We start from the raw sequence: 6,807 nt of genomic DNA on the forward strand, positions 1-6,807 counted from the left end.
AATTTTTAAAAGTTTATCAAACAATGAAATAACATATTTAACTTTCATCATGCAGACTAGTTATCGCTGGTCTTATGAAGCCTATAAGACTATAATATTATCGGTTTTTATTAGTGTACAAATAATGATATATTGACAAGTGAAGGAACAGTTATTTGTCACAACATTTTACCAGGAAGTTTAAAGTAAATAACATCAATGAAAAAAGCTTATTTAATTATTTATTACAAAAGTAAATGACAAATTAAAATGTCGGAGAGGAGGTATGTGAGGGAACGTGGAGGGAAATGCGCGTGTGCGCGTGAGAAAGAGAGAGACAGAGAGAGAGAGAGCGGGGTGAGGGGGTGAAGAAGAGAGAGGTTGGTGCATCGAGGAGATATGTGGGAAGAGGGCATGTGGCGAATAGTAGTTCAGGTTTCGCCGCTACCCTCCGAATTGGCTATTAGCAGTGAGGTAGTATGGTGGCTATAAAAAGTCAGGCCTATAGCGGTGATTTTAATCACCGCTATATCCTTTATTTTCCAACCCAACCACCGTCACTGTAGAATTTCCTGATGGTTTTCCTACATTCTAAATCAAATGCACAATAAGCACAAATAAAAATAACAAAAAAGGATTCAAGGTTCTAATCAACAAGGCAAAATTTTGAACTAATGCCAAGGAATGGCCTACAAATTTATCCATGTGTGTCTATGTTTGTACTTTGTATGTGTGGTTACTAGCAGTTGGACTAATACAAGTGTACCAGGCCAATTTAAATAAAAAAGTTTGTTGAGCTAAATAGTAGTCACATCCACATAAATTGAACCACGCACCTCATTGACATGAAGATCACCAGAAGCGATTTCGAGAACCTCTCCATCATTTGACAACATGTATTTTATGTTTGTAACTCGTCAATATTGTCATGCAGCAGAGAAGATCAAAATAAGATGTATGCTGATGGCCATATTTCCATTTTTCTCACTAATAGCAGTGTTATGAATTCAGGCACCGAGCAATTTTGTGTCGTCATTTGCTCCAGAACAGCACAAACTATCAACATCTATCTCTAATTTCAAGATTTTCTCCACTTTTACAAGGCATCATTAGCTCATTCTAAATACCGCGTAACTTAAATTAAAGTTGATTCATCCACCTTCATGTAAGTGGCAAGCTCTTCAATTGAGATGGTTGTACAACTAAGCACCCAAATTGGCCAACCATCATAACAATTACAGCAAAAAACAAAGCACATCATAGATAAATTCTACGTAACAGATTTTAGAAATTTTTCTTACTATTAACTTTTTACAAAACAATAAAATCCAGGCAGAAAAAAAAAAGGAAAAAGTATGTAAACGCAAATTCAGTCTTACAGAAGAGGGAAAAAAAAGCAAACATAAATCAGCCAATTGTTAAGCCTCGTTATAACCCCACTCTATAGTTTGTACATCAATCCATAAACGAACAAGCTGCAGAAAACCAGAAGATTCACGTCATAAATTTATATCAATAAGCATGATAGACTCACCTGCAGATCCAAGACATTAAAAGGACCAAAATTATCCTTATCAGGCTATCAGCATCATATAAATCTGACACCCTCAATGCTTGATCCCCACTACAAAAGGCTTTTGTTCTCTGATCAAAGAAAATTTTCAACCATGAAAATAGAAATTTCAAAGATGAAAAGCGTGGAGTCATATTTCACAATTGTAACAATATTATGGTGTTCACCGCTAACCTATTATATTTACAGTTCAATCTATCAACTGCTATGGACCATCAAACAGCTTTGCCTCTCTCTCTCTCATTGGTTCCTGGAATATTGCTTGAGCACACTTAGCACAAATGAATTGCACAGGTATGACTTCATCATAATTCCAGCAATAGATTCATCAAGACTCAAAAGCATAAGAAACAGCAACCTATTAAACATTTGCATAATCATATGCCAATACCTGCATTGTGTTCCCTGTGAATAGCGGTTGCAGATCAATGGATATTTTGAAAGTCAAACTGGCATACAAAATGCAAGCGTATGCCATGAAATTGGAAATAGGATTTTGGGACAAAAAAGACTTGTCTTTTTTTCTTTATTTCTCATGTAAATGGGTGCAAAAGCATTTAGCTTTTAGATAAGTTGCATCCAGCAAAGAAAATTGAGTGGAATACAATCTACTGAAAATGCTTCTGATTAAGCAGAAGCAAATCTGATCCAAACACATACCCCAGGTCTTACTTTGAAGATGTTTATGCCACGATATGGTCTCTTTTTCTTTTCCATATGATAAGTGTGTGGTGCTTGGATGAGCTGATACTGAGGCAGGTTGATAAACCAAGAAATTCTTCGTAGCACTCACGAAGATTAACTGTTTCATGGCAACATAACTGAATTAAAAGAGTATGACAAGACAAGAATCCCGTTAAAATGAAAACATCACGACAATAAAGAGTAGTAACTAGATAAACTTTATGTTTCAGTTCAGTAGTTTACCTGTGCCCACCAAGACAAGATGGTGAAGATTTTACACGTTGAAGTTTCAACACATGAAGCTAGAGCAGGTAGAAAAAGCCTCCTTGGAGACATCCAATAAATTGGAACGATATATCAGGTAGAAAAAATAGAAGTACCCCAACGTCATTCAGATTCACGCATGTGATGACAGTTAATGTATATGGCAGCAAAAAGCTCCACTGGCTTGCTCTACTGTTGAAGATCCTTGAAAAGCAAAGGAATGACTTGGAAATGGATGATAAAATGACAGGAGGACGTACGACCCATTAATGGCGCCCAACTTCAACATGAATATCAGCTTTTGAGAGAAACAGATGCTTTGCCTTGCCTTCCATGTGAAGATGATGTCAAGGATTGCTGCAAATATGCATATACTGCAGATAGTTAGATATTATAGGAGGATAAAAAGATAAAAAGTTAATGAAAGTAGAAAAATAGGGTAGCAAGCAGAGATGACATTGACATGGAACTGACTGAGATTATCAGTCACGTTCAAGAAGTTAATTAAAGATGCGAAAAGGACTTCATTTTCATGTTCATAACTTCTTATGAGTATCTTCACCTCCATGCTACTGATTTTTACACCGAGTTATTTTCATGATCATATGTTCTCATATTTAAGGATGATCGGATGAGAATCTTGTTCATGCTTCCAATACAGCCATTTTTTTAGTCTTATTTAGGTCTTGACCCCACTATTATTCCTTAAAGCTTAACCATTATGAGGTTTACCTTTCCATCCTTGGCAGCAACCACCGGGTATATTAGCTTCTTGAGTGTGAGTGATAACGGCCACCCTTTTGTAGGTTCCTGATGCCTTAGCAAAGCTGCAACCTTCAAATCTGTCTCTTCAGCATTGTTAGTCTATACCTTAAAAGGAAAAGGTAACAAAATCAAGGAAGTGATGAATTTGAAAAATCAAAGACTACAAGGAAAAGTACCCATCAAAGTAGGCACCTCAAATCTTATGCCTATAGTTTCTCTAAAATGGTCATCACGCAGCCACTGATTCCTGTCAACAATAAAATGACATTATCAATACCTTCTAAACCATCAGCAGTTAGGGCAAATTTGGTAAATTCATCTACCCCCTCGAGTGCTTCAAGTGCAGGCTGCAATACAATAAACACATTAAAGTTTGCTTCTCTCATCATCTAAGAGAACTTCGTGTCACTAGAAAAGCAAGGAGGTTCACATATTGAGCATGATAATAGAAAGAATAGATGTTATGTGGAAAGTATGTCTCAAATTTTGCTGAACAATACTGATATTAGTACAGAAGCACGTCTCGGAGTCTGAGTTTAAAATATTGCATGCTGGATGTTAAAACAGTGATATTGGCTCCAAGAAGTTTCTCCTTGACACAAGGTGTTCAACGAGCTAGAAAGATTACAAAGAGAAAAAAAAAATCTGAAGATGACCATCACCAACCAGAAAGCAGCACCTTCTTGAGGCCGTTTTAATTCTACGCATTTAGGACAAACTGAAAAACCAACTGATACCACATTAAGATGAATAAGGATTGCGAAGATCTCAAAAAGAAAAGGCAAAAAAAAATTAATGCCAAAGTTGATAAGCACAATAAAGCAAGCATTAGATATAATTCGTCTCAATGAACTTAAAGCAATGTGATCATTAAATTGTCCGAATCAATGTTAGCCAAACAAAAACCACAGCACAACAAGGCCAATCTAGCTGATGGTTACTTGGAATACAGAACCTTATTATTTGGGCATTTATTTAAAGCAACTTGGGTACCTGCGATATCTGAGACAAGCTTGAGATGTCGAAAATTTGATTAATCACGTTTGTAAGAATTCGAACATTTATCTTTCTCCTCTTTTAGGCGCAAGATTGTATGCTGACTGCAGTTCAACGTCTTGGCATTCTATTTGCAGATTGCCTAATGGTTCTTTGATGCAAATAGCTTTAAAGCAAAATGAGCAGGCAAGAAGAACCTACTAAAGTGCAAGATTGCTGCACTTAACAACTTGGCTCTGCAACTGTACTTGAATCTTGATCCATGCTGCCTTACTTTATGCTCCTGGTTATGGAGGCTACAGAAAGGAAGAAAACAAAGAAAACGACGACAAAATTAGTTGCGTTGCTTGATGAATACATATAGTTTGATAGCACAGAAAATCATGACATAGAATCGTGAAAATCATAAACTGACTGTAACAAAAAAACCAGCCTGTCTATCTGTTTGCACTCTAGCCACCATGAAATCTCTTTCTTCCCTTGTAACATGCACTTGTCTGCCATCCGCTACCTTACGAAAACACAAACAAGAAACAAAGACCAGAAGGGGATATTTACAGAAAGAAAGCAAGTTGTTAACTAAGCAAATGTACTTATTCTCATGCACAGACCAACCAATTTACGTCCAACAAGAAACAAAGAACAGAAAGGGAGAATTAGAGAAAGAAAACAAGTGGTTAGCTAAGCAAATGTACTTATGCAACCTCTAAAAGCACCTATCAACTAACCTATGACGCCAAAAACCTGTGAATCATCAGAAAAACCTGTGGATCACCACAAAAATTTTAATCAAGCATCAGAAATTGTATCATGTCTCCACACATTCAAAACCATCCGTTACAGCAAATAACCATATAACCAGAAAGCATAATCTACACAAGCAGCAGCCTATAAACAAATCAATGTATTCCTATGTTTAATAAGCAAAGCGAAAGCAAACAAACAATTAAATAGCTACAAAACTGCAGGAAGATAGAGAAAAAAAAAATCCAGCGAAGGAAAAGGAGATCCATCCTAGGATTTCCGATGAGCAAGCATATCATATGTGGGTCTTGGCCTCTTCTCAACAGGCGTGCCGGGAACTTCACCCGCGTTCCAGTAGGCATCTGCCATCTTCTTACCAGATTATGTGGACCAGCGATGGAGGAGAAAAAGATTTCAACGCAGTAGGTTTTGGACCAGCGTCAAATTTCCCCTGCTCATCCTCGCTCTGTCGAATTCCTCTGGTAGCCAGTGATGCCCAGCAGGAGAGGGAAAAAGTCCAAACGAGATTGCGTTTCCACTTTCCACTAATCTGAACAGTTGTCTCGTGAGGAAAAAGTTGTGCGAGCGGAGAGGGTCAGCAGGGGAATGGTGGGGAAGCAGAGAGAAAAGTGGGAAAGAGGGTGAACGAGAGGGATGGGGCAAGCAGCAGGAGATGTCGGCGATGAAGCCGACGAACGGGAGGCGGCCAGCGGATCGCACCGGACAGGGGAGGAGAGAGGGAAGCTAACATCCACACCGAGCGCACCGACCTCGAAAGACAAAGAGACGGAGCTCCCATCGGAGAATCCGTCTAGTTACTGAGAAAATGAGAGCGATCGAGCCATCGAAGGCAGGTTGCTAAACCCAACGGCCCGAGTCGTCTAGATTGCCCATGGGTTGCCAACGGCCTCTAGTCCGTCGCTGGTTCCTGATCTTGTTATATTGAAATTTCATCGTAGGCTTCGATTCAGAATGGTGAAAGCTTAAAAAACAATGCTATATACGACCTTGTATTGGTTGACATGGAGGAGCTTCGAAAATTTCTTTTCCCTGCCCTCCACCGAAGAGGGAGTTGCGGGTATTAAGGATGTATCTTCTCCCCTCGAGCTAATATGATCTTTGATATGGCAATTAAAGCTCAGACTTCAATCCAACTGTAGGATAGGATAAAATAATAAAGAAAAGATAGGTATGGTGAGGTAGTGTCTAGACATAAAGATACAAGGCAAGTGGTTCATATTCTTGAAAAGCTTTGATGTAGGGTTGGGAAGAGATAAATCATCTATTGGTGTGGATAGTAGGAAAAGGGTGGAAATTAAAGTTTTGGGCAGAAAGTTGCGGGTGGGATATTATTTATTACATCATCAATTGGTTTGAGGAATTCAACATGTTTGAGCATTTGCTGGGATGTTCTTTCAACAAATTTAGATCCTCTTGCCCTCCTTCTTTGCTCAACTTGTTGCTCTCCCCTTGGGTCCCTCATGTAATGAATTTTTTCCAGTTTGAGTGGTAGAGATGCATGACAACTTGGTTTAGGGGTTGTCTAAAACAGTTAACCCGAAAGCAATATAATTTTTTGTCATATTAGGATAAACAAAATGGACTTGTTGAAGGGATGAAACCCTGCTAGCAGTAGCACCCTTTAGGTTGCATTTGTTTCGTCGCAGATCTTTGATTTGAGATTCTAGGGATCTCATATTCATGGATTTAAGGTCGGACATGCTCCCATCCAACCTTAAATCCATACTTTTTAACAAGTAGCACAATTTAAATCTCCCAAAACACCCCCCTTTTTGTGGCCT

The 6,807-nt window shown here is 38.5% G+C and overlaps 1 long non-coding RNA gene across 8 annotated transcripts; it reads right to left on the reverse strand.

Annotated features, from left to right (window-relative positions):
• Positions 1–1,314: 1,314 nt before the first annotated feature.
• Positions 1,315–5,951, reverse strand: LOC116259976 (uncharacterized). Of its 8 annotated transcripts, XR_007574178.1 has the most exons (9): positions 5,383–5,951; positions 4,990–5,025; positions 4,677–4,772; positions 4,259–4,557; positions 3,458–3,512; positions 3,233–3,370; positions 2,480–2,857; positions 2,213–2,354; positions 1,315–1,454 (listed from the first exon to the last, which is right to left on the reverse strand). It is a non-coding gene; the product is annotated as an uncharacterized LOC116259976 (long non-coding RNA). The 8 variants fall into 8 exon arrangements; XR_007574177.1 differs by having other exon boundaries at positions 4,677–4,768; positions 4,990–5,951; XR_007574179.1 differs by having other exon boundaries at positions 3,233–3,364; positions 4,463–4,557; positions 4,990–5,951.
• Between the last annotated feature and the right edge of the window lie 856 nt (positions 5,952–6,807).

This window comes from Nymphaea colorata, chromosome 9, assembly GCF_008831285.2.
Source record: "Nymphaea colorata isolate Beijing-Zhang1983 chromosome 9, ASM883128v2, whole genome shotgun sequence".
In the NCBI taxonomy this organism is placed as follows: domain Eukaryota; kingdom Viridiplantae; phylum Streptophyta; class Magnoliopsida; order Nymphaeales; family Nymphaeaceae; genus Nymphaea; species Nymphaea colorata.